We start from the raw sequence: 27,149 nt of genomic DNA, 5'->3' as shown, positions 1-27,149 counted from the left end.
CCAGCAGTCCCACTGAGAGGGGTGACACTGGCAGTACTGCAGGAGGTCTGGAGCAGCGAACATGAAGGAGACCCCGGGATCAAGTAAAGTGGGATCAAGTAAAGTGGGGTCAAGGTCGCCGGGGCCAGTCAGATAGGCCCTGGCGAGGGGTTGGAGGTTGGTAATGGCGGGGGGAGGGTTCTTGCCATGGGGGCAGTTATAGCCACTGGAAGGGCCCTCCGTGGGCCATTGATTGCTCTCCGTCCCAGCTCACTAGGAGGCTGCCAGGTCCACCTGAAGATGTCTCCACACAGCACCGGCCCCCTCCAACGTTGGCTAAATGTCAGCAGAGATGGGAGGTGGCTCTTAAGTAGCTTAATTGGCCTCCCAGCAGACTTCCCATCTGCCACGGTCCCTGCCATGGACAAAATGGCTTGGGGGCAGGACAACATCGGGCACATCACCTGGCACCACCCCACACCACTTTGTGTACCCCCCCCCCCCCCACCTCCCAGCCAGATAAAATCCAGCCCTATAGTTCTATACATTTATATCTTTAATCATCTTTATTCTCTTTCATTGTAACTTTTAAAATTCTTTATGGAGATAAATCAGTGGATTTCCCCAAGTAGTTACACCAATAGATAATAAAGGCACAAAATGCACAATCCACATTACTTCCACACGGTTGTTTTTACCATAACCTCTGGGCATGGCCTTAATTACATATTGTAGCTTATATGGTAAACTGGCGCTGGACATCAACAAGTGGGGAAATATGATTTCCTGCGTTGCTGCAGCTATTACTAGGGCCTTCATGAATGAAGAACACATCTTCAGCCACCAGTAAAACCCTATTATTTACAGATGCAGCACTGGAAGCATTTCTATAGGAACTGGGTAGAAGGAAGTGCAGCCTTTTTATCCAGATCATATATCCCAGAGAAGAGCCACGCATTGCACTTGGGATGGTGTGGTAGGCACAGTATATGCTACTTGCACAAGAGAACCTGGGAGAAAATACAAAGAAGCCTGTAAGCCTGAAGAAGTTGCACAGTAAGCTACTGAATTGTTTCCTATCCTAAGTATATTACCAAGGAATGCATGCCATGGTTCATCTCAATATGTTAAACAATTACTGCTGCCCCTTTTAGCTCTTTCAATGCTTACCATGCATGGCTGTATTAGAACAGGTCATGCATACCAGTGGAACTTACCAACAAGGCCCTTACCACAGTGAGATCGACATAGAGCCTCCAACAAAAAGCTTTCCAACGCAACCTAGCAGCACAATGTGTCTTCCTTTACTAATATGTATGCCAAGATGTAGGCTGAGAACTTGGGGATCACTTTGTGTGCTCGTGACACTTGCAACACCTCAACACTATTTGTAGGGCAAGATAGAATGCAAAAGGAAGGAGGAAACTAATACAGAAAGTTACCCCAGAAATTCAGGGCACTGATGTTTCAAGGAACCCATGCTTAAAATATTGGAGATAGCACCCTACCAAATTCACAGCAGTGAAAAAGGCGTCACATACCATGAAATCTTGGGTCCTCCATGAAATTGGCCATTTTGCAAACTTTGCACATTTTACTGATTGACACAAGGCCGAACTCACTGATTGCTGGGCATGTTGCAAACATTGTGTGTTTTACTGTTTGACACAAGACTCAACTCACTGATTGTTAAATGAGGAAGGGTTTCTGGTGCAGTGTGGAGAGTAGCAGTCTCGAGTGCGAGCAGACAAGTGAGAATGCCAGAATGAGCAAATCAAAAATGGCCACAGCCATTACTGCAGCACATCAGATGAAAGAATTTGGAAGCCAAATTCTGCATGCTGATGGTGGTGTACTGCATTGTACAAGCTGCAATGTTTTGTTGGATCACACACGGCGGGCAACGGTTCAGCATCACTTACAGTCCAAAAGGCATCACAGCAGAAAGAGAAAATCTGACACTGCACTCTTGGAAAACAAACAAGCAAAAAAAAAAACAAGCAACAATTTCACCTTTTTTAAAGAAGTCAATTGAGCTCAGACAATTGTCAGTTGGTTACCATGAAACTTGTGGATGCTTTTGCAAGTGCCAACATACCATTGGAAAAACTCGATCATCCAAAACTGTGGGTATTCATTCAACATAACGTGCAAAATGGTGGTTGCTTGCCAAGTGCAAATAAACTACAACAGAACTACCTACTGAAGGTTTTTGCGACACAATGTGAGGGGATAAACTCTGTAGAATGCAGAGAGCTGTGTCTAAACACGGACAGGTGTTCAAACAGCAGAGACAGGGAATGAAGAAAGAGACAGTTGCAGGTTATTCCATGCTCACATTCAACCACTGACTTCAGCGAGTAAAGAATGTGACCCATTTATAGTCAGCTTCTACAATAGTTTTTGAGTATATAATAAATACCATTGGAAAAGAGAAACCTCTTTTGTCATTTTTTTTTGTTTTAAATGGATAATTTTCATGGTTTGTTGCAACATTGTGTAATTTATGATTTAATTATGTGAAATTTATGATTCTTAAAATGCTATGACAGTGAAATTTGTAAAATTTGACCATAAATTTGTTAGGGCCCTAATTAGAAGGGTTTGTGCTCCCCTACTATTACTACTACACCCACTACTCCCTCATTGGCATACATTCAAGTATACCACCACAACACACAATATTTTACCTTGTTAAGCTCTATTTGAAAGGGTTTTGTGCAGGTAGCATTCTAACATATGTTATTGTGCTGTTTCTGCAGACATTCCATGTAGCTCAGTTAGAAGCCGTAATGGCTTAAAGAAGCCAACAACTCACAGCACAAAGCTTCACTCATGCCATCTGTTGCAAGCACTGGTGCAGTGACATCAACCTGAGGAAATTTAGATGGTGAGCTTCAGGGATGTAATACTAAGTGAATCACAGCGCACAGGTGGGGTGAAGTGGTGATACCACCAGTGACTCCCTGTACTTAGGTGAATTCTGAAATTGTATTGCCCTGCCATGCTGCTGTTGCTTTTCTTTAGGGAAAGTGAGGAAAGTGTTTACTCGGTTGAACAATATATCTTTCACTTGCTTGATGCAACTGTGTACCACAAATTGGCTTATACTGCAGATATCCCTTGTGATAGCCTAGAAGGAGCTGGAGGCAAAAAAAGTAATTGCTTTGATGACCTTGATTGCCAATGGCAATACTACAACTGTGATGAAAGGATATCTACAGGTCTGTTTGCAACAGATGGCACAAGTCAGTAACAACCTCCCTGCTGAACCTGAGCCTGTAAAAAGAATTCTGCTCTGACCCTGCCAAGTGGTGGTGCCTGCCCCATGGATTTTGGCCTGTAGGCAATCCACATCTGATGTAAGTGGATCACCATGCTTTTTTTTTGTCTTCCAATAAACTCAATGAGTGAGGAGGAATGAAAACAATATCATTACATTTGAGCAACCATAAATGGAACTCTGGCATTTGGAGAAGTGTTTCCTCAAAAGGTGGATTGACCCTTAACACACAAAATAAGTGCACTGGCTGAGTCCATGACAACACTGCATTAAAAAGTGTAACCCAGAGACGCAGGATATTGCTCTGGCGACATGGGATCAAATCCCACCACAGCAGAAGGTGGAATTTGAATTTGATTAATAAATATGGAATTAAAAAGCTAGTCTAATGATGGCCAAGAAACCATTGTCAATTGTTGTAAAAACAATGTCTGGTTCACTGATGTCCTTTAGGGGAGGAAATCTGCTATCCTTACCTGGTCTGGCCTACATGTGACTCCAGACCCACAGCAATGTGGTTGACTCTTACCTGCCCTCTGAAATGGCCTAGCAAGCCACTCAGTTGTAGCTAACCACTACGAAGTCAATAAAAAGGAATGAAACCGGACGGACCACCCGGCATCGACCTAGGCACCGGAAACAACAATGGCAAACCCAGCCCTGTCGACACTGCAAAGTCCTCCTTACTAACATCTGGGGGCTTGTGCCAAAGTTGGGACAGCTGTCCCACAGACTAATCAAGCAACAGCCTGACATAGTCATACTCACTATGTCAGGCTGTTGCTTGACTAGTCTGTCCCACCGGCAGAACAGACCCAGCAGAGGTGGCGGTACAGTGGTATACAGTCGGGAGGGAGTTGTCCTGGGAGTCCTCAACATCGACTCTGGAACCCATGAAGTCTCATGGCATCAGGTCAAACATGGGCAAGGAAACCTCCTGCTGATTACCACCTACCGCCCTCCCTCAGCTGATGAAACAGTACTCCTCCATGTTGAACAGCACTTGGAAGAAGCATTGAGGGTGGCAAGGGTACAGAATGTACTCTGGGTGGGGGACTTCAATGTCCATCACCAAGAGTGGCTCGGTAGCACCACTACGGACCAAGCTGGCCGAGTCCTAAAGGACATATCTGCTAGACTGGGTATACGGCAGGTGGTGAGGGAACCAACAAGAGGGGAAAATATACTTGACCTCGTCCTCACCAATCTGCCTGCCACAGATGCATCTGTCCATGACAGTATTGGTAGGAGTGACCACCGCCGCACAGTCCTTGTGGAGACGAAGTCCCGCCTTCACATTGAGGATACCCTCCTTCGTGTTGTGTGGCACTATCACTGTGCTAAATGGGATAGATTTCGAACAGATCTAGCAATGCAAAACTGGGCAGCCATGAGGCGCTGTGGGCCATCTGCAGCAGCAGAACTGTATTCAACCACAATCTGTAACCTCATGGCCCGGCATATCCCCCACTCTACCATTACTATCAACCAACCCTGGTTCAATGAAGAGTGCAGGAGGGCATGCCAGGAGCAACACCAGGCATACCTCAAAATGAGGTGTCAACCTGGTGAAGCTACAACACAGGACTATCTGAGTGCAAAACTGCGTAAGCAGCATGCGATAGACAGAGCTAAGCGATCCCATAACCAACGGATCAGACCTAAAGCTCTGCAGTCCTGCCACATCCAGCCGTGAATGGTGGTGGACAATTAAACAACTAACTGGAGGAGGTGGCTCCATAAATATCCCCATCCTCAATGATGGGGCAGCCCAGCACATCAGTGCAAATGATAAGGCTGAAGCATTTGCAACAATCATCAGCCAGAAGTGCCGAGTTGATGATCCATCTCGGCCTCCTCCTGAAGTTCCCAGCATCACAGATGCCAGACTTCAGCCAATTCGATTCACTCCGCATGATATCAAGAAACGACTGAAGGCACTGGATACTGCAAAGGCAATATTCCGTCAATAGTACTTAAGACCTGTGCTCCAGAACTTGCCGTGCCCCTAGACAAGCTGTTCCAGTACAGCTACAACACTGGCATCTACCCTGTAATGTGGAAAATTGCCCAGGTATGTCCTGTACACAAAAAGCAGGACAAGTCCAACCCGGCCAATTACCACCCCATCAGCCTACTCTCAATCATCAGTAAAGTGATGGAAGGTGTCATCAACAGTGCCATCAAGTGGCACTTGCTTAGCAATAATCTGCTCAGTGACGCTCAGTTTGGGTTCCGCCAGGGCCACTCAGCTCCTGACCTCATTACAGCCTTGGTTCAAACATGGACAAAAGAGCTGAAATCAAGAGGTGAGGTGAGAGTGACTGCCCTTGACATCAAGGCAACATTTGACCGAGCAATGCATCAAGGAGCCCTAGCAAAACTGAGGTCAATGGGAATCAGGGGGAAAACCCTCCTCTGGCTGGAGTCATACCTAGCGTAAAGGAAGATGGTTGTGGTTGTTGGAGGTCAATCATCTGAACTCCAGGACATCACTGCAAAAGTTCCTCAGGGTAGTGTCCTAGGCCCAACCATCTTCAGCTGCTTCATCAATGACCTTCCTTCAATCATAAGGTCAGAAGTGGGGATGTTCGCTGATGATTGCATAATGTTCAGCACTATTCGTGACTCCTCAGATACTAAAGCAGTCCTTGTAGAAATACAGCAAGACTTGGACAATATCCAGGCTTGGGCTGATAAGTGGCAAGTAACATTTGCGCCACACAAGTGGCAGGCAATGACCATCTCCAACAAGAGAGAATCTAACCATCTTCCCTTGACATTCAACAGCATTACCATCGTGAATCCCCCACTATCAACATCCTCGGGGCTACCATTGACCAAAAACTGAACTGGAGTTGCCATATAAATACCGTGTCTACAAGAGCAGGTCAGAAGCTAGGAATCTTGTGGCAAGTAACTCACCTCCTGACTCCCCAAAGCCTGTCCACCATCTACAAGGCACAATTCAGGAGTGTGATGGAACACTCTCCACTTGCCTGGATGGATGCAGCTCCAACAACACTCAAGAAGCTCGACACTATCCAGGACAAAGCAGCCTGCTTGATTGGCATCCCATCTACAAACATTCACTCCCTCCACCACCAACGCACAATGGCAGCAGTGTATACCATCTACACAATGCACTGCAGCAACAAACCAAGGCTCCTTAGACAGCACCTTCCAAACCCGCGACCTCTACCAACTAGAAGGACAAGGACAGCAAATGCATGGGAACACCACCACCTGCAAGTTCCCCTCCAAGTCACACACCATCCTGACTTGGAACTATATCGTCGTTCCTTCATTGTCGCTGGGTCAAAATCCTGGAACTCCCTTCCTAACAGCACTGTGGGTGTACCTACCCAACATGGACTGCAGCGGTTCAAGAAGGCAGCTCACCACTACCTTCTCAAGGGCAATTAGGGATGGGCAATAAATGCTGGCCTGGCCAGCGACGCCCACATCCCATGAATGAATTTTAAAAAAGGGATTATGTGCATAACCCTATCAATGCAGCTCTTTGCAAAAGTGCAAGTACTTAAATGAAGCATTGGCAGATAAGGTACAGAATGTAATGCTACACGAATAGATAAGGGAGGCGGCAGGTTTACAAACTTGCGATTTCTGGTCCCTCGCCTGCCCATTTTGGGTGGCTAGAACCTTTCCGCACAATGAAATATAGAGCCTTTGGCAACCAAAACAGGATGTCGAAGTATAAATTCGCTAATGCATTGCAATTTCTCTCCATTACTTCCCTAGATTTTATGCTTCTGTTCGCCATACACTCTCAACATTCTGCATGCCTCAATAATTATAGTCTTGCGTTGTGGAGTCAGATTGCTTCCATCACACCCAAGTCTTTTTTTGCTGCATATTCTACGAGGCTGCACCCTCACTGTGTTATTATATTGTGTATTATTTTCAACCCAAATGCCAAGTCTGACCCTGAATATGCCCAAACAACTTACATATCTACCTCCCACACATCATTTAATTTGATTCACAATTTTAAACATTCTGCTTACAACCCTATAAGCAAGGTCACTAATAAACATGATAATTGAAGCCCAGGACAGATTCCTTTGAATTCCATTAGTCACTGCTGCTCAACTTCAATAATTACCATTTATAATACCCTCTGCATCCTACTGTCAAACTAATTTTCCAATTAACTTGCAGTTTTCTGACTTGTTACAATGAACCATCATTTTATCGACAGATCTTTAGTGTAAGTTGTTTTCAAATAGTTCACAATCAATACTTGCAACAACTACTAAGTACTTTTTATTCATTCATAGGATGTGGATGTTGTTAACCCCTAATTGCCCATGAAAAGGTGGTGGTGAACCACTTTCTTGAATAAAACTGAGTATTTGCTAGCTCTTTTCAGAAGGCCGTTAAGAATCAGCCACATTGCTGTGGATCACATATAGGTGAGACCAGGTAAGGATGACCTTGCCTAAAGAACATTAGTGAACCAGGTAAGTTTTTACTACAATCCTGTAGTTTCGGTGATACCAACTTTTAATTCCAGATTTATTTATTGGAGTTTGAATTCCCCAGTTGCCATGATTGGATTTGAACTCCTGTGACTGGATCATTCGTTCAGTCCTCTAGAAAAGGAATCCAATTTATTTGTCAGGTACAATTTCCTTTTCTTGTTGGGTTTCACTTTATTCTTATGATACTATTTTAAATGGCTTTCTTTATAGATTGCTGGTTCATTTTTCTACTTCTTTCACTATCTAGTTTATAACACAGAAATAACAATGAACATGTTCATACAAATTCTAAAATAAACTGTAAGAGCACAGAAGGTATATGTTGTTGAAAGTCAAATCGAATTAGAGACAAGTTAAGCAAAATTTGTAGGCACCATTTGAAGGAAACCAGACCATTTCTACCTGATAGGAAACATTTTGGAATATTTAATTAAATATGACATTAATAAATATCAATGTTATATATTGTAATATCATCTGTAAAGTGCTAGTAACTAATTAGCTAGGAACTAAGTGTTATGTGTGTAGTATAATGTGCATAAGTTGTTGTTGGATAGATTATGTAGAGAGACCTGAAGCATCATCACAGGATGTGATGTCACGGGTCTGTACCTCATGCTACTCAATGTTCATGTAGATAACCTAGTAAGAAGACACCTGTAAATAAAATTCCTGTTACTTTGACCCAGAGTCTACTTTCCTCGTTCAATACGAATAGCACATTGACAACATAGTACATGGTGGCAGCAGTAAAAACGATTTTCCCAGCTTAAGAAGGCAGAAGAGATCGAAGACTTCGAAGAAACATGGAAAAATCAATTCCATTACCAGAGAGCTTCAAATGAGCAGCAAGGCCCAAATAGTACCATTCAGCTCAATCAGACAAAGAACAGGTCAGTGTTTTGCTTTACACCATGGCAGACAGTGTGGACAACATTCTGACTACCCTGGGATCGACGAAAAGAAACTCCATATGGTGAGGTGATTAAAGCATTCGAAGGTCACTTTCAGATTCGAAAACTTGTAATCATGGAGAGAGCTGGGTTCAACAGGCGCACTCAAAAAGTCAGTGAAAGTAGCGATTTCTTACTGACCTGTATAAAGTAGCGGAAGATTGTGACTATGGGAGTCTGCGAGAGGAACTGATTCGGGACAGAATAGTAGTCGGGGTTATAGACAACTTCAGCCGAAAGAGGATTTGACTTTCCAAAAAGCCATTTCATTGAGCAGGCAGTCAGAAGAATGGAAGAGTAATTGGTACAGAGTAAGCGGCATAGTGGTGCAGTGGTTAGCACTGCAGCCTCACAGCTCCAGCGACCCGCGTTCAGTTCTGGGTCCTGCCTGTGCGGAATTTGCAAGTTCTCCCTGTGACCACGTGAGTTTCCGCCGGGTGCTCTGGTTTCCTCCCACAGCCAAAGGCTTGCAGTTTGATAGGTAAATTGGCCATTGTAAATTGCCCCTAGTGTAGGTCGGAGAATTGAGGGAAGTTGGGGATGTGGTAGGCAATATGGGATTAATGTAGGATTAGTATAAATGGGTGGCTGATGGTCGGCACAGACTCGGTGGGCCGAAGGGCCTGTTTCAGTGCTGTATCTCTCTATGACTCTAACTGCTAGTTCAGGGAGATTGGGGGAGTCCAGCCTTGAAAATCCTGGAATCAGTTGGGTCCATCGAGGAAAACAGAGAGAAATGGCACCAGAAAGCCGGAGAGGTAGGAAAGACACCTACAGACAGCAACTGAATTGCAGTAGGTGTGGCTGGGAGCTGCACTGGCGGGAAAATTGACCAGCTTGGGAGCTGAAATTTTCTGGTGCAAGAGAAAGGGGCACTTTCAGCAGGGCTGTCACAGCAGAAAACAATGCTGCACACTAGAAAAAAGATAGAGTAAATAAAGGAGGGTCAAACAATTAATACTCCCTTCCATGGAGAAGTACAGGGAAAAAAATGAAGATTGCTGGGAAGCAGAAATTCTAGTGGGAGAAAATAAAACTACTTTTAAATTAGATACTGGATCCTGTCTGATCAAACACCTTGGCTGAGGAAAGAAAGGCTTAAGAAAACCAACAAAAAAATTATATCGGCCCAGAGGAAATCAGCTGACGATTGTGGGAGAAATACAGACAACCTTGACACAGAGACAACACCATTCCAGAAACCCCATACATCATTAGCAATCAAGCCTGTTCGCTCCTTAGTGAAAAAGCATGCCTCACATTATAGATGTTACACAGGATGGAAGCAAATCATTCCAGAAAACTCTTCATTGATGGTCTGAATACTGAAACAAATGAAAAGGAACTTGGAGCAGCGTTTGGCAAATATGGAAGAATAGTAGAAGTTCTGCTGATGAAAGATTGTGAAACCACTAAGTGGAGGGGTTTGCTTTGGTTACCTTCGAAAGTCCAGGAGATGCGAAGGATGCAACCTGGGATTTGAATGGGAAATCTTTGGATAGAAAACCTATTAAATTACAGCAAGCTATTAGACCAACATTTGAAAATTGTATAGACCACCTCCACCCCCAAGAAGCCGCGGTCCTCCGAGGAGGATTCGAGGAGGAATGCGAGATTCCCCCCCAAAAAGGCGGGCACAGTGAGTGGATTCAGGAGAAAGAACAGTGCTACCTTAAGACGAATGTGCCACCACTTAAAAGGCCCCTTCCTTCGAGGCCAATGCAAAGTGGAGGGATGGAGGGGAAGAGGAAGTGGCTCAAGAGAAGCTCCTGCACGTGAATGTTTTCACAAAGAGATGATACCATCAAGAACTGATGAAAGATCAAGAGAATCAGCTATCAGAGACAGCTGATGAACCATTGACACAACCAACAACAGATCACTCAGACAACAGTGAAATCAGAGAACCTGAGTCATCTAATAGTTCCACTCACCCATAGAAAAGTGAGGAAGAAAAACTGAAAGACTCAATACCTCAAACAAGTGAAAGAAGAACACACTATGGCAGAGTCGTTACAACCCCACCACATTACTGACCTGATGAATGAAGTCGGAGACTTGGAGGTGGGATGTAGTATAATGTACATAAGCTGTTGCTGGGTAAATTATGTATATAGACCTTGAGCATCATCAGTAAGAAGACACCTGTAAATAAACTCCTGTTACTTTGACCCAGAGTCTACTATCCTCATTCTACACTAATAACATATTGACATGATAGTACAATGTGTAAGTATTCCAGGGAGCCACATTAACAGCTGCACTGGAGAGTCATGTGACACATAACACTACACCAGTCTACAAGGAGTCCTTACCATGCAGGATGGAAGCTGAATGAAATAAACAAAGAGCTCCAGTATTTTTAAGCTTAAAGTGTGATTATTTCTAACTTATGGGAACCAGGAGACATAATATGATGGCAGTAGGTGGCTGTGAGTAAGCCTAACACATTTTAAACAAATTTAATGCTGAATTAAATTGGAAAAAATCAACCCAAATTAGTGCGAGATAGAGCGAAATGAGTGAATCGTGCAAAAACGAAATGACCACCGTCACAGCCATAGCCCATAATCAATTGGGGAGCTAATGCCAGAGAGGCATTTGAGAAGTTCAAACAAAAGTGCAGATTGACATTCAGTAATTTTCTAAAAGGCACTAGCGAAGAGGAGAGCATCAGCTACATCCTTCTATGGGCAGGAGATAAAGGATTAAATTTGTGTAACAGCTGGGATCTGAGTGAACAGGACAGCAGAAACCCAGAAAAAAATCTTCGAAAAATTCAGCATCCATCTTTAGCCAAAATCAAATCATCCATTCTACCGATATGTATTTCAAGGCCTCAGACAGGAATTAGGCAGGCCCATTGGCAGTGAGACCCTGGAAGAAGACAGCTCATCGGGAGAGCAGCAGGAAATAAGCACAGAGGTGAAACAGGGGGTGAAGGGGGATACTGAACAGAGAGGTGCCCCTGCTGCATGATGAGGTGGCCTCCTCCTGCCAGCCTCTGGCAAGAGGACCTCCCTCCTCTCCCTCATGGCCTGCAGCATTGGATCCAGGTTGGCATTGATGAAGCGAGGGTTTGTCCTGCCCCGGGAGCCAGGCCTCCAGCTTCCCTGTGACAGCTCACCTGCCTGTGGTGAAATGGAAGGTTTTGGCACAAAACACAGATCTCTCCCTCAAGACAGCCAGCAGCCTCAGTGATGGTTGTCATGGGGTGTCTACATGAGCCCCACACTTGATCTGACCCATCTCCAATTTCAATCCCACTGGCTTTAAGTAGTCAGAAAACCCATTTCCATAACGAATTAAAAGCTTACCCATTTGAAAATTGCAATCTGAATCAGTTTCCCACAGCAGGTGGGTTTCTGACCCAAAACCAGACCGGTTCCTGTTTCCCACCTTTATAACGAACATCCAGCCCTAAATGCCAGCAAGTGGAGTGGTAGATTTGGTTAAAAACAAATGCAAACATAAGAAAATGGGAAAAGACCAGCTTGTCCATCAAATCTGCCACGTAACCTCATGGAGCATCATTATACCCATCACCCACCCCATTGAGTGGAGAGGGGGGGTGGGGGTGGGGGTGGGGAGGCAAAAAAAAGCGAAAAAAAATCAAGGCCAATTCAGAAAAAGACTGAGACTTTCTCTTCAACCCAAGTACCAGAAAACTGCAGGGACCATGACGCACTTCACGTAACACTCCTTCTACCTTCGGTCTGTTGTGACATCTACCACAGCTAGAAACTACTCCAGTGCCCTGTGAATACCTGCAGCAAATCCACAGTCACTGCACTAGCCAGCAATTTGTTCCAAAGGATAAGGTCACCCTGCAAAAAGAAAACCTCCCAACAGCTAAACTAGTTCTATGCTGACGTAATTTATATGCTGATCCACCCATACTACCTAACCTATCGAACTCAAATAGTTTGACCATTATTTTAAATAGCACAATCAAATTTCCCCAAAGTCTACACTACTCCAGAATAAAAAGACATAGCTGTCAAAGTCAACTGTGGTAACTAAAGAGCTTAAAGCTAGTTCTCAATCTAGCATTCATCCTCCGAAGATTTTTGAGGGCCACTACAACATCCACCATGTGAGGAGACCTAAACAGACACAGCATTCTAGATGCAGCCTAACAAAAGTCTTATTTGGGAAAGTATAGTGCTCTTTGTTTTGTACTGGTTTGCCCCATCAATATATTCAGATACTCTTTAATTTATCTGCAACCTTTAGAGATCACATACTACAACACCACAGTCTCTTCTCACTCAACACTCTTTAGTTTGGTATACATATATTAGTCTTTAACCATTCCCATTTGCATAAAGCTACATTTATCTCTATTGAAGTGCTAGACATTGGCCCATCCTCCCATAGCATCTAGATCTGACTGTGATAATTGTTTTCTCATGTAAGGTTCTAAAACTCGCACAAATCATATCCACAAACATGTACACTGTTCTCCCAATGCCTTCATCTAGATCATCAATAAAAGCAAAAATTATACTCTGAATAAGGAAAGGCTGGGTAATATGATCGAGCAAAGGGATTTGAGATTTCAGGTTCACAAGATATAAAAAAGCAGCATCTCAATTGGATAAGGACATAAAAAAGGTAATGGAAACGTGGTTTTATGGCAAGATGTCCTAGCTCCATCCATCTTCAGCTGCTTCATCAATGACGTTCCCTCCAACATAAAGTCAGAAGTGAGGCTGATGATTGCGTAATGTTTAGTGCCATTCATAACTCCTCAGATACTGAAGCAGTCTATGTCCACATGCAGCAAGATCTGGACAACATTCAGGCTTGGGCTGATAAATGGCAAGTAACATCCGTGCCACACAAGTGCCAGGCAATGACCATCTCCAACAAGAATGAATCTAACCATCGCCCCTTGACATTTAACATCATTACTATCACTGAATCCCCCACCATCAAAACCTAGGGGTTACCAATGACAAGACTCTGAACTGGTCCAGCCATATAAATACTGTGACTGCAAGAACACGTCAGAGGCTGTGAATTCTGTGGCGACTAACTTAACTCCTAACTGTCCAAAGCCTGTCCACCATCAACAAGGCATAAGTCAAGAGTGTGATGGAATACTCTCCATTACCTGGATGAGTGCAGTTCCGACAACAGACAAAGGACAAAGGAACCCACTTGATGGCACCCCATCTACCACCTTAAACATTCACTCCCTCCGCCACCAACGCACAGTGGCAGTAGTGTGTACCATCTATCAAATCTCCTCTAAACTTTCTCTTTTCCAGTGCTGGGGTTATTCTCCTTGGAACAGAGAAGGCTGAGGGGAGATCTGATTGAAATGTACAAAATTTTGAGGGGTTTGGATAGAGTGGAGGTGAAGGGTCTATTCAGCTTAGCAGAGAGGTCAGTGAAGAGGGGGCATAGATTTAAAGTGATTGGTAGAAAAATTAGAGGGGAGATGAGGAAAATCTTTTTCACCCAGAGGGTGGTGATGGTCTGGAACTCACTGCCTAAAAGGGTAGTTGAGGCAGAGACCCTAAACTCATTCAAAAGGAGTCTGGAAATGCACCTCAAGTGCCGTAAGCTGCAGGGCTACGGACCAAATGCTGGAAGGTGGGATTAAAATGGGTGGATTGTTTTTCGGTCGGCACAGACATGATGGGCCAAGTGGCCACTTTATGTGCCTTAAACTTTCTATGATTCTATTCTATGATCTGCAAGATGCACTGCAGCAACTCATCAAGGCTCCTTCAACAGCACCTTCCAAACCTGTGACCTCTATTACCTACAACAAGGGCAACAGATACATGGGAACACCACCACCTGCAAGTTCCCATCCAAGTCACACACCATCATGACTTAGAACAATATTGCCGTTCCTTCATTGCCGCTGGGCCAAAATCCTAAAATTCTCTCCGAACGAGCACGGTGCGTGAACAGTGGATTGCAGCAGTTCAAGAAGGCAGCTCACCATCACCTTCTGAAGGGCAAATAGGGATGGACAATAAATGCCAGTGAATCTCACATCCCAGGAATGAATATAAGAAAAAAAGTTGTACTAAATAGAAAATTTATGTAAAATGTTAGTAAGACCACAGTGGGGGAGTACTGGGTATAGTTTTGGGATACTGAGGAAATCGAGTGGGAATTGCAGTGGCACTGGCCATAATTTTCCAGTCTTATTTAGATTCACAGGTGGTGCCAGAGGACTAGAGAATTGCAAACGTTACACCCTTGTTCAAAAAAGGGTTGGTGAAATGGGCGGACAAGTTGTAGATGCAATTTAATGCAGAGAATTGTGAAGTGATTCATTTTGGTAGGAAGAATGCGGAGAGACAATATAAAATAAAGGGTGCAATTCCAAAGCGGGTGCAGGAGCAGAGAGACCTGGGTACATAAGTGCTCAAATCATTGAAGGTGGCAGGACAGGTTGAGAGAGCGGTTAATACATCATACAGCATCCTAGGCTTCATTAATAGGGGCATAGAGTACAAGAGCACTGAAGTTATATTAAACCTCTATAAGACACTGGTTTGGCTTCCACTGGGTTATTGTGTCCAGTCTGGGCACCACACTTTAGAAAAGATGTGAAGGCATTAGAGAGACTGCAGAAAATATTCATGAGAATGGTTCCAAGGATGAGGAACTTCAATTACATGGATATATTGGAGAAGTTGGGACTATTTTCATTGGAGAAGACAAAATTGAGAGGAGATTTGATAGAGGTGTTCAAAATCATGAGGGGTCTGGACAAAGCAGATAGGGAAAAACTGTTCCCATTGGTGGAAGGATTGTGAACAAGAGGTCACAGATTTTAGGTAATTGACAAAAGAAGCAGTGGCGACATGATGAAAAACTTTTTCATGCAGCAAATGGTTAGGATCTGGAATGCACTATTAGAGAGTGTGGTGGAGGCAGGTTCAATCGAGGCATACAAGAGGGAGTTGGATTGTTATCTGAAAAGAAAGAATGTGGAGGGCTACTGGGAAAAGGTGGGGGGAGTGGCACTAGGTAAATTGCTCTTTCAGACAGCCAGCAGAGACACGATGAGCCAAATGGCCTCCTTCTGTGCTGTAACGATTCAGAGATTCTGTGATTTACATGGACTGGTTAGACCGAATGGCCTATTTCTGTGCTGTAATTTCTATGTATTTCCATGTCAGTGTAGTTTTTCAAGATTGGGATGGTATCTTTGGGATCTATGGGGCATGTTGATTGTGGTAAGAGGCATTCCTGTTTATTCCTTGGGCAGGAGTTTGACTCAATCCATTCTGGTGGCAGAGGGAAATTTACTCTATTTGGCTCGAGGTTGACAAGGTCAATGAAGATGAATAAATGTCTTTAGCACTCACTTCTGCAGCTAGGCAAGCATTTGGCTTCTGTTAGGGATGGAACTGTTCTTGGCCATCTTCAATAATCCTGTTGGTAACTTTCAATTTACTTTTGTACATATTCCAATCTTCTTCCTCACACAGACTCTTGATCAACTTTAAACACTTATTTTATCTTCTTATACTTCTTTTTAACTGCTGATCAACCATTTGGGTTTTGGCTTTGATCATCTCCTCCTTCTTGATAGTGCACTTTGCACCTAATTTACATCCTTTGCAGCTAATGAGATACATTTCATTACCATTAATTATTGAAAGGATGTCATTTTTCATGGTGTTTTCCTCTTCAGTACATTCACTGAAATAACTCTTTCTAGCCTCTTCCTTACTGAAATCTGTTCTCTTGAAAGTTGGTACTTTCGTTTTGATAATTGCTCCTGCGCAATTTATAGTATCAGTTCTAATGATGAAGTTATTATCAGCAATTAAATGTTCCTCAACATCTCCAATTCACTGGAAAATATTAGATCAAGTAAGACCTGCACCCTCCTCCTTTGTTTAACATCCTGTGCCAAGATGCATTCTTGCATAAGCTCATTTTGAAAGTGACCTTAAATCTGACCATTTTAATTCAGCATAATTACTCCAATTATTATCTTCCCTTTTTTCTGAAGCTGCTTTGATCTACTAAACCATTCAGTTTAGCTCAATTGCCATCTCCATCTATAACAAAGTCCTATTATCAGCTTGCTACTTTTTTTTTTCTTCGCACTTTTCCCCTTGCTGTCTTAAAAGCATGGACCACTGGCTGGGCTATGTTCCATAGGTGCTGGTTATCTTGTATTACCTTTGCCAAGTAGCTATAATTTGTGTGTGAGCACTCAACAATGTGCATCAGCAAGCTTTTTAAAAATTATTCTTTCATGGGATGTGGGCAGCATTGGCAAGGCCAGCATTTGTTGCCCATCCCTAACTGCCCTTGAGAAGGCAATTTGTTCCCAGAAGCAACACAGGCAAGCCTCTACCAACCTCACTCAATGTTCACACTTACATTTCCAACAGAGGTCACAATACTAAGGATTAGGAGCCCAGACTATTTTTCCCTTCCTGACCGCAGACCACTGAAGCCAGCAAACTGAGCCATGAAGGGAAACCAGTCTCTTATGTACAATATCACAGATTTCCATCCATTCTGACAACTGCTGTAGATAAGTCTGCCTTTTCTTTGATTTTCAGAAGCTCCCTATCACAACTACACACTACCTCCAATTTATTTCTTCACTCCCATTCTATTACTGACTGTCTGAAACTTATTCATCATCAGATTCTGATCATGTCTTTTTCAAATGCTAATTGCATTCAACTTTTCAGTATGAACCTACGTTTCAAGTCCTCACCTTGAAGCCTCTCTCTCAGTAACCTTGCAAGGGAGGAGGAAGTGTGTGTTGGGAGCCAAGGTTAAGTAACAGAATGACATTTGTGTACCCAACCATTGAAAATGTATCAAGGGTGGCAGCCCAATCAGGAAACTAGTAACTTCAAGACAGATTTAAATAACAATTTACCATAGTTCATTGTCATTTTAAATATATATAGAATTAGATGCATTTAGAATATTTGAATGAGACTTCCAGCTGAAACAGAGATGGTGTCAAGGCTGCCCATGCAAATGTCCCCAGGAAAATGGCAGCAAATAGGAATGGGATGGTAAGTACTTCTTCTGCCCCATTGCACCTGGGTGGAGTGTCTTAAATTTGCTCCCAATGTGTTTTACAAACAAATACGGGACAGTGTCGTTATTAAGACTTTTCCTGAAGCTTCTTTTAATAGTATTGTCATGCTTAGCATTCTCATTTTCAAAAATTACAAGTAGAACCTGAATAATATTGTGCAAGTATGATATTCAATTTGTGAAACTAAAACATCATTTTAGTAGCTATTCAAGCAATGATATTCAATGCAAATGACTAAGTTGACGATGGGATTTGAGGATTTTCAAATAAATAAGCGTTTATTTCAAACATGAAGCACTTTCATCTATCATGCATAATGATAATGGTCTCTTTCTTTCTGTCAAGATGCATATGAAGTTGAACAAATCATTTAAATAAATTAGCCCAACTTTGATGCACAGTAGCTCTAGAATACAGATATTATGGCCCTGATAATAACTGAATAACTGTGAAGTGGAAGGGACCAGGGTTGGGGGTGGGGGTGGGGGTGGAGGGTAGAGTTAGCAGCTTGGAGGGCATGAAGTATGTGCTAGAGGATGTTAAATATAAAGGACAGTGAAATTCAATTTAAAGATACTTATTTAATATCTCATAACAACATCAATTGCTGTGATACCTACCCACCCAGCTGCACTAATTAGGTTACTTACATGCATCCAAATTGCATTTCTGTTAAACACAGATTTGGGTAGTTTGGAGTTGGGTTTTTCACAATCCAAAAATCAATTACTTTAACTACCCACCTATCCCCAATCCACCCATGTTCTTGGGGATTAAAATTCCTCCTAAATGTATATTGAACTTAAAAGTGGGACTAAGTTATTCAATACAATCATCTTGTAGGTTTTGTTTGAATGTAGATATTTTGAAATTAAGAAACATAAAGAAATTGTTTAAAAAAATTTCTCAGTCCTGTGCCAATGGAGGAGGGATCAGACAAAGATAGGATCAAGTAGAACCCCTAGAGCACACAGAGAAGAATTTGCCAAAAGCAGTCAAACCATTACTTTCTTTACAAGTTCTTAGAGTCATAGAGTTTTACAGCACAGAAACAAGCCCACTGTGTCTGTGCCAGCCATCAAGCACCTAACTATTCTAATCCCATTTTCCAGCACTGGCCCGTAGCCTTGTATGCTATGGCGTTTCAAGTGCTCATCTAAATTTTCACAAACATCAGCTCAGAATTATGCCAAAGGCACAATCAAACCATTAGTAGGCTACATTTTTTGAAAGATTAGCATTCCAACGTGAATGATCAGCAGAGACCAGTGGAATGTTTACTGCTTTCCAAAGTGGAGCACGATCACACAAGACAACATGGCATAACTAATAAACTGGCATGCACTAATTCTGTCCAATTCCTAGGCTCACCACAAATTACCTGAATATTGGCACACTCCTGGGTCAGGGAGAGCAAGATCTCACCGAGAGGAATGGCCTGAGACATTGAACCAGAGAAAAATATTGAGAGCAAAAATGTAATTTTGAAGGTTTCATATATGAGTATATTATTGCTGACACTGCCAATGAAATACATATTTTTGTACTGTAGTTATGCTTCAAAACTATGCTGTTAGCATTAAAATGTTGTTCAAAATTTCTGATGTGAAGTCTGCTTCTGATCAATTCCACACTTTATCAGTACTAATACTGAGAAAATATTTGATCAAAGTCCATACCATTTTAGTAACGTACACTGCTTTTCTGAATGGTCTCAGGCAAGTCATAGCTTTCTGGTTAAATATTTAATCAAAGGCTTTTCTCTTCTCCCACTTGTTTTCAACAGTCACAACAGGCCTTGTTCCCAAGTTCAATTACCCTACTGAAATCTTTTGCTAGCACCAGTCAAGAGGATAAAAACACTTTTCAGACTTTTGATGAATTAGTACAAGACCTAAAGGCTGAGTTAATAAATGAACTGATCATTTTTAAGGAAACAAATTCAAGTTATACATGGTTTCCGAGTAGAATTATAGCTCCGATTAATCAGATTAATCCCTTCTGCTTACCTCTGTTTCAACAGGAATGCTGTCACTGATACCTGTGAAGAGCAGAACTGTCACCATAAATGATTGCTACTACATACTTCAACAGAACGGCACACAAAACTGAAAGAAAAAGCACCGCAGCTACAATCTTTATCATCTATTTTCAGCACAGGAGACAGAGCATAAGGACGTGGTAGACTGCTATAATCAGTAAACCACACATAGTTTAAAACCTTGCACTCAACTGATGAGGGCCATCTCACAACACGATGCAAGTCCTCTATTTTGTAAGTTTGTATATCAAGACGAGGTAAACTTCATTTGCAATATTAGCATTCCAATTTGATGCACATTTCAACGTAAGTCTAAAGCATTGTTTTATCAATTTATATTTTTGGGCAAATGCTTGTGCTTATGAAGATGGGGGTGTTTTTCTTCTCTTGAATTCCAGTACCAGCATCAAACGCTCACAGGTTAATCATAGCACAGAGCAGACACAAAAGCAAGCAACCTTTCCTTTGCCATAGTAATATAACTTAGCTCCAATCACAACAGAATATCCTTATGACAAGAGTATGAACGTTTCCCTCTGAATGAGATTACAAGTTTAGGGCTATTTTTCCTGAAATATAGAAGCTGTAGGCAGGATTTTCCCTGCGGACTTCTGAACCACACCATCAGGCTGAAATGTGGATCAGAAGCCTGCACTATGTGGGGAACAATCTCTCATTGTAACTTTCCCTAGGGCAGCCAAGTAATGTCCAGAGCATGGGCTTGCCATCCAATTGTGGATGGCGAGCAGGCTTTCAAAGCTGAAGGGCCAATCATAGACCTTCGAGCTTGAAAGGAGCAGCAGGCTGTGATGGCAGATAGGTAAGGGACAGGGCGCTTCAAAGTGGAGGCGCCCCTTTCTAATTTTTTAAAATTTAAATTAGAAAATGGGTTTTGCAGCCATGCCACCATTCTTTGTGGGGTTGGGGGGGGGGGGGGGGTGGTGGAGACAGGGTGCAGAGAAGCCCCTCTACAGGGCGGCCTGCAGCTGCTGCAGCACCCAGACAGGCAGGGAGGGCCTCGTGGCCAGCCTGGACCACTAGCTTGCTGGTCTGCTGCCAGAAGGCAGCCTCCAGACATCTAAGCTGGCCCAAGCCACCTATGGAAACCTGGAGGCCAAATGGAAAATCCCAGTCGGCCTCCTTTAATTGGCTTTAATTGGCCATTAACAAGCTACCCACGGGTGGGTAGATCCGCCATGCCCACAACCAGCCTCCGCAGAAATGGCACATGGGTGGGATGGAGCTGGAGAACTGGAACGTTAGCTGGTGGACCTATTTTTAGCTCCCGCCCATCTCTGTTCCTGGCCTCAGTGGGGCTTAAACATCAAGCTTAGTGTGACTGCACCATTAAGAATTGGAATGAGACTACCTAAACGTTTTTCACGTAGAACCTCGAGAACACACAGAGAAGGCTTTCCATCTACCAATCTGGGCTGGATTCAAATCTCGATCCCAAAGAGACAGAACTATATACTAACTGATTGCACCACCTTTCTCAGAAAATACCATTTTAATGGAAAGAAGACAGCAAATCACTGAACTAGAGGCTAATCATTCCCAAACATGGTTGCCAAGTTTCTATATAAGTTCTTCACAAACATCATCTCAGAATTATGCCAAAAGCACAGACAAACCATTACTAGGATATATTTTTTCTGGATTTGGTAAAAAAAGAGAATTTGACTGGAACAACTGATTCAAGCTCTGTATCATATGCTTTTGAAGGAATATCATTGAGGGGACCACATATCGAGTCCTTGTTCAACCCAAGATCTGGATTAAGGGGGACAAAATATTAAGGGACAGTTAACGTCAGGGAAGTGGGATGGATGAAGAGAAATGTGTTTAAAAAATGAATTATGTTGATATATTTTGTTTCAAAACTTTGCGTTAGGTTTTTACAATTGGCTTTAAAGGTGAAAGTAATTATGGCTAAACATTTAGAATCTAAACTCATTTTCATTTGATGTGTTCCCAGGTAGATAGTCACAATTCTCTGCATCTCTTTAGAAGTCAGTAGAACCCAGAAGGTGTCTATTTAATTCATATCCAGCAGTCACACTCTGTTGGTGTCCCAGTGGATTGCACCTGCTACTCATCATAGCTATAGTTTTTTTCACACTTTCAATTTGTTTACTTTTTAAAAATTCAGTCCCTGATAAATTTTTGCTATAGTTTGGTCAGTGGGAACTAAGTTTGTAAATAAATAGAAGTAAACAGCCAGATCAACCACTTTCAATGCAATTTTGGATAGTGATGCTCTGTGCAGTTATTCCTTTAGGCTGCCATCACCAGTAAGTGATCATTTAAGTACAGGCATTATGCATTTTGAGATTTTGAAACATTTCTGAATGTTGTTGCAAATCATCCATCTAAATCAGTATTTTGCCTCAGTTTTCACAGTGGCGGACACTAGTACCATCCCAATAGTAACAAGTAATGCAGAGGTTATAGAAAGGGAGGAACTTAGAACAATCATCATCACTAGGGAAAAAGTACTGAGCAAACTATTGGGATTGAAGGCAGACAAGTCCCCAGGGCGTGATGGCCTACATCGTAGGGTCCTAAAGGAAGTGGCAGCGGAGATAGTGGATCCATTGGTTATAATATTCCAAAATTCCCAGGATGCGGGAAAGGTTCCAATGGATTGGAAAAATGCTAATATAACGTCCTTATTCAAACAGGAAGGGAGGCAGAAAGTAGGAAACTATAGACCAGTTAGTTTAACATCTGTCATTGGGAAATTGTTAGAATCCATTATTAAGGAAGTAATAACAGGACATTCAGAAAGTCAAATGCAATCCATCAGAGTCAACATGGTTTTATGAAGGGTAAATCATGTTTGACTAATTTGCTAGAGTTCTTAGAAGATCTAACAAGCAAAGTGGATAATGGGGATCCTGTAGATGTAGTATATCTGGACTTCCAGAAGGCATTTGATAAGGTGCTACACAAAAGGTTAATACACAAGGTAAGATCACATGGGGCTAGGGGCAATTTATTAGCTTGGATAGAGGATTGGCTAACCAACAGAGGGATAAATGGGTCTTTTTCTGGTTGGCAAGATGTAACTAGTGGGGTGCCACAGGGTTTGGTCCTCGAGCCCCAATTATTTACAATCTATATTAATGACTTGGATGCAGGGATAGAAGGTACTATAGCCAAATTTGCAGATGACATAAAAATAGGTGGGATAGTAAGTTGCAATAAAGAAATAAGAAATTTACAAATGGATATGGATAGGTTAGGTGAATGGGCCAAAATGTGGCAGATGGAGGTTAACGTGGATAAGTGTGAGGTTATCAATTTTAGTTGGAAGAACAGAAAGGCAAATTATCTAAATGGAGAGAAACTTCAGAATGCTTCAGTGCAGAGGAATCTGGTTTAAAGTGTGTCTACTTCAACGCCAGGAGCATCCGGAATAAGGTGGGTGAGCTTGCAGCATGGGTTGGTACCTGGGATCTCGATGTAGTGGCCATTTCGGAGACATGGGTACAGCAGGGGCAGGAATGGATGTTGCAGGTTCCGGGATTTAGATGTTTCAGTAAGAACAGAGAAGATGGTAAAAGAGGGGGGGCTGTGGCATTGTTAATCAAGGACAGTATTACAGCGACAGAAAGGACGTTTGAGGACTCGTCTACTGAGGTAGTATGGGCCGAGGTTAGAAACAGGAGAGGTGAGGTTACCCTGTTGGGAGTCTTTTATAGACCTCCGAATAGTTCCAGAGATGTAGAGGAAAGGATAGCGAGATGATTCTCGACAGGGGCGAGAGTAACAGGGTAGTTGTTATGGGGGACTTTAACTTTCCAAATATCGACTGGAAATACTATAGTTCGAGTACTTTAGATGGGTCAGTTTTTGTCCAGTGTGTGCAGGAGGGTTTTCTGACACAGTATGTAGACAGGCCAACCAGGGGCGATGCCACATTGGATTTGGTACTGGGAAATGAACCCGGCCAGGTGTTAGATTTAGATGTAGGTGAGCACTTTGGTGATAGTGATCACAATTCGGTTAGGTTTACCTTAGCGATGGGCAGGGACAGGTATATACCGCAGGGCAAGAATTATAGCTGGGGGAAAGGAAATTATGATGCGATTAGGCAAGATTTAGGATGCGTAGGATGGGGAAGGAAACTGCAGGGGATGGGAACAATCGAAATGTGCAGCTTATTCAAGGAGCAGCTACTGTGTGTCCTTGATAAGTATGTACCTGTCAGGCAGGGAGGAAGTTGTCGAGCGAGGGAGCCGTGGTTTACTAAAGAAGTTGAAGCGCTTGTCAAGAGGAAGAAGGCAGCTTATGTTAGGATGAGACGTGAAGGCTCAGTTAGGGCGCTTGAGAGCTACAAGCTAGCCAGGAAGGATCTAAAGGGAGAGCTAAGAAGAGCAAGGAGAGGACACGAGAAGTCATTGGTGGATAGGATCAGGGAAAACCCTAAGGCTTTCTATAGGTATATCAGGAATAAAAGAATGACTAGAGTTAGATTAGGGCCAATCAAGGATAGTAGTGGGAAGTTGTGTGTGGAATCAGAGGAGATAGGGGAAGTGTTAAATGAATATTTTGCGTCAGTATTTACAGTAGAGAAAGAAAATGTTGTTGAGAATACTGAGATTCAGGCGACTAGGCTAGATGGGATTGAGGTTCACAAGGAGGAGGTGTTATCAATTTTGGAAAGTGTGAAAATAGATAAGTCCCCTGGGCCAGATGGGATTTATCCTAGGATTCTCTGGGAAGCTAGGGAGGAGATTGCAGAGCCTTTGTCCTTGATCTTTATGTCGTCATTGTCGACAGGAATAGTGCCGGAAGACTGGAGGATAGCAAATGTTCTCCCCTTGTTCAAGAAGGGGAGTAGAGACAGCCCTGGTAATTATAGACCTGTGAGCCTTACTTCGGTTGTGGGTAAAATGTTGGAAAAGGTTATAAGAGACAGGATTTACAATCATCTTGAAAAGAATAAGTTCATTAGAGATAGTCAGCACGGTTTTGTGACGGGTAGGTCGTGCCTCACAAACCTTATTGAGTTTTTCGAGAAGGTGACCAAACAGGTGGATGAGGGTAAAGCAGTGGATGTGGTGCATATGGATTTCAGTAAGGCGTTTGATAAGGTTCCCCACGGTAGGCTATTGCAGAAAATACGGAAGTATGGGGTTGAAGGTGATTTAGAGCTTTGGATCAGAAATTGGCTAGCTGAAAGAAGACAGAGGGTGGTGGTTGATGGCAAATGTTCATCCTGGAGTTTAGTTACTAGTGGTGTACCGCAAGGATCTGTTTTGGGGCCACTGCTGTTTGTCATTTTTATAAATGACCTGCAAGAGGGTGTAGAAGGGTGGGTTAGTAAATTTGCAGATGACACTAAGGTCGGTGGAGTTGTGGATAGTGCCGAAGGATGTTGTAGGGTACAGAGGGACATAGATAGGCTGCAGAGCTGGGCTGAGAGATGGCAAATGGAGTTTAATGTGGAAAAGTGTGAGGTGATTTACTTTGGAAGGAGTAACAGGAATGCAGAGTACTGGGCTAATGGGAAGATTCTTGGTAGTGTAGATGAACAGAGAGATCTTGGTGTCCAGGTGCATAAATCCTTGAAGGTTGCTACCCAGGTTAATAGGGCTGTTAAGAAGGCATATGGTGTGTTAGCTTTTATTAGTAGGGGGATCGAGTTTCGGAGCCACGAGGTCATGCTGCAGCTGTACAAAACTCTGGTGAGACCGCACCTTGAGTATTGCGTGCAGTTCTGGTCACCGCATTATAGGAAGGATGTGGAAGCTATGGAAAGGGTGCAGAGGAGATTTACTAGGATGTTGCCTGGTATGGAGGGAAGGTCTTACGAGGAAAGGCTGAGGGACTTGAGGTTGTTTTCGTTGGAGAGAAGGAGGAGGAGAGGTGACTTAATAGAGACATATAAGATAATCAGAGGGTTAGATAGGGTGGATAGTGAGCGTCTTTTTCCTCGGATGGTGATGGCAAACACGAGGGGACATAGCTTCAAGTTGAGGGGTGATAGATATAGGACAGATGTGAGAGGTAGTTTCTTTACACAGAGAGTAGTAAGGGCATGGAACGCCCTGCCTGCAGCAGTAGTAGATTCGCCAACTTTAAGGGCATTTAAGTGGTCATTGGATAGACATATGGATGAAAATGGAATAGTGTAGGTCAGATGGTTTCACAGGTCGGCGCAACATCGAGGGCCGAAGGGCCTGTACTGCGCTGTAATGTTCTAATTCTAATTCTAATTCTAATGAATCGCAGAAAACTAGTTTGCAGGTACAGCAGGTAATAAGGAAGGCAAATGGAATTTTGGCATTTATTGCTAAAGGAATAGAGTATAAAAGTAGGGAAATGTTGCTGCAACTATACAAGGCATTAGTGAGACCACACCTGGAGTATTGCGTACAGTTTTGGTCCCCTTACTTGAGGAGGGATGTCGTTGCATTGGAGGCAGTTCAGAGGAGGTTCACTAGATTGATTCCAAAGATGAGGGGTTTGTCTTTTGAAGAGAGATTGAGCAGTTTAGGCCTTTACTCTCAAGAGTTTAAAAGAATGAGAGGAGATCTAAGTGACGTATATAAGATGATTAAGGGGATTGACAAAGTCGACACAGAGAGGATGTTTCCTCTTGTGGGGCAATCTGGAACAAGAGGTCATAGTTTTAAGATAAGGGGTAGCAGATTTAAAACAGAGATGAGCAGAAATTACTTCTCTCAAAGGGCCGTGAGTCTGTGGAATTCACTACCCCAGAGTGCGGTGGATGCCGGGACATTGAGTAAATTTAAGGAGGAGATAGACAGATTTTTAATTAGTAATGGGTTGAAGGGTCATGGAGACCAGGCAGGAAAGTGGAGTTGAGGCCGAGATGCGATCAGTCATGATCGTATTGAATGGCGGAGCAGGCTCGAGGGGCTGAATTGCCGACTCCTGCTCCAAGTTCTTATGTTCTTATGTTCTAAACATATTAAAAGGCAAGTATTTTATTTTCACAGTATTTGTTTCTCTTCACCTTTAACCATATTGCAGCATTGCAAAATTAATTATTGCAATGAATCCCAAAATATAAATATAGCTTTAGTGCTGAAGCAAAATACTTCAGATACCAGAAATCTGAAATAAAAACAGAAAATGCTGGAAATACTCAGCAGGTCTGGCAGCATCTGTGGAAAGAGAAACCAAGTTAACGTTTCAGGTCTGTGCACTTTTATGAGAACTGGGAAAAGTTAGAAATGTAATAGGTTTAGAGCTGCTTCAGTTGCATGGCCTATAAAAATATTTGTGAAACTTTCAGCAAATGGCACAAAAGTGATCAATTGTAACTGCCTTAGCAATTCAGTCTCAAATGCGGATT

At 42.8% G+C, this 27,149-nt stretch overlaps 1 protein-coding gene across 18 annotated transcripts in view; it reads right to left on the bottom strand.

The window, feature by feature from the left end:
- The window catches only part of inpp4b (inositol polyphosphate-4-phosphatase type II B), a 996,728-nt gene that overhangs the window by 353,401 nt on the left and 616,178 nt on the right, over positions 1 to 27,149 (bottom strand). Inside the window, exon 1 of one of the 18 annotated variants that reach the window (XM_068043232.1) lies at positions 19,785 to 19,872. The exons of the other annotated variants lie outside the window; for them this stretch is intronic. The gene's annotated coding sequence lies outside the window, so the exon portion shown is untranslated. Of the gene's footprint in view, positions 1 to 19,784; positions 19,873 to 27,149 lie in introns of those variants that run through there. 18 annotated transcript variants of the gene reach the window in all.

Source organism: Heterodontus francisci, chromosome 1 (genome assembly GCF_036365525.1).
Source record: "Heterodontus francisci isolate sHetFra1 chromosome 1, sHetFra1.hap1, whole genome shotgun sequence".
NCBI classification, from domain to species: domain Eukaryota; kingdom Metazoa; phylum Chordata; class Chondrichthyes; order Heterodontiformes; family Heterodontidae; genus Heterodontus; species Heterodontus francisci.
The sequence above is the reverse complement of the archived record's forward strand: the minus strand, read 5'-3'. Positions and strand labels throughout refer to the sequence as shown.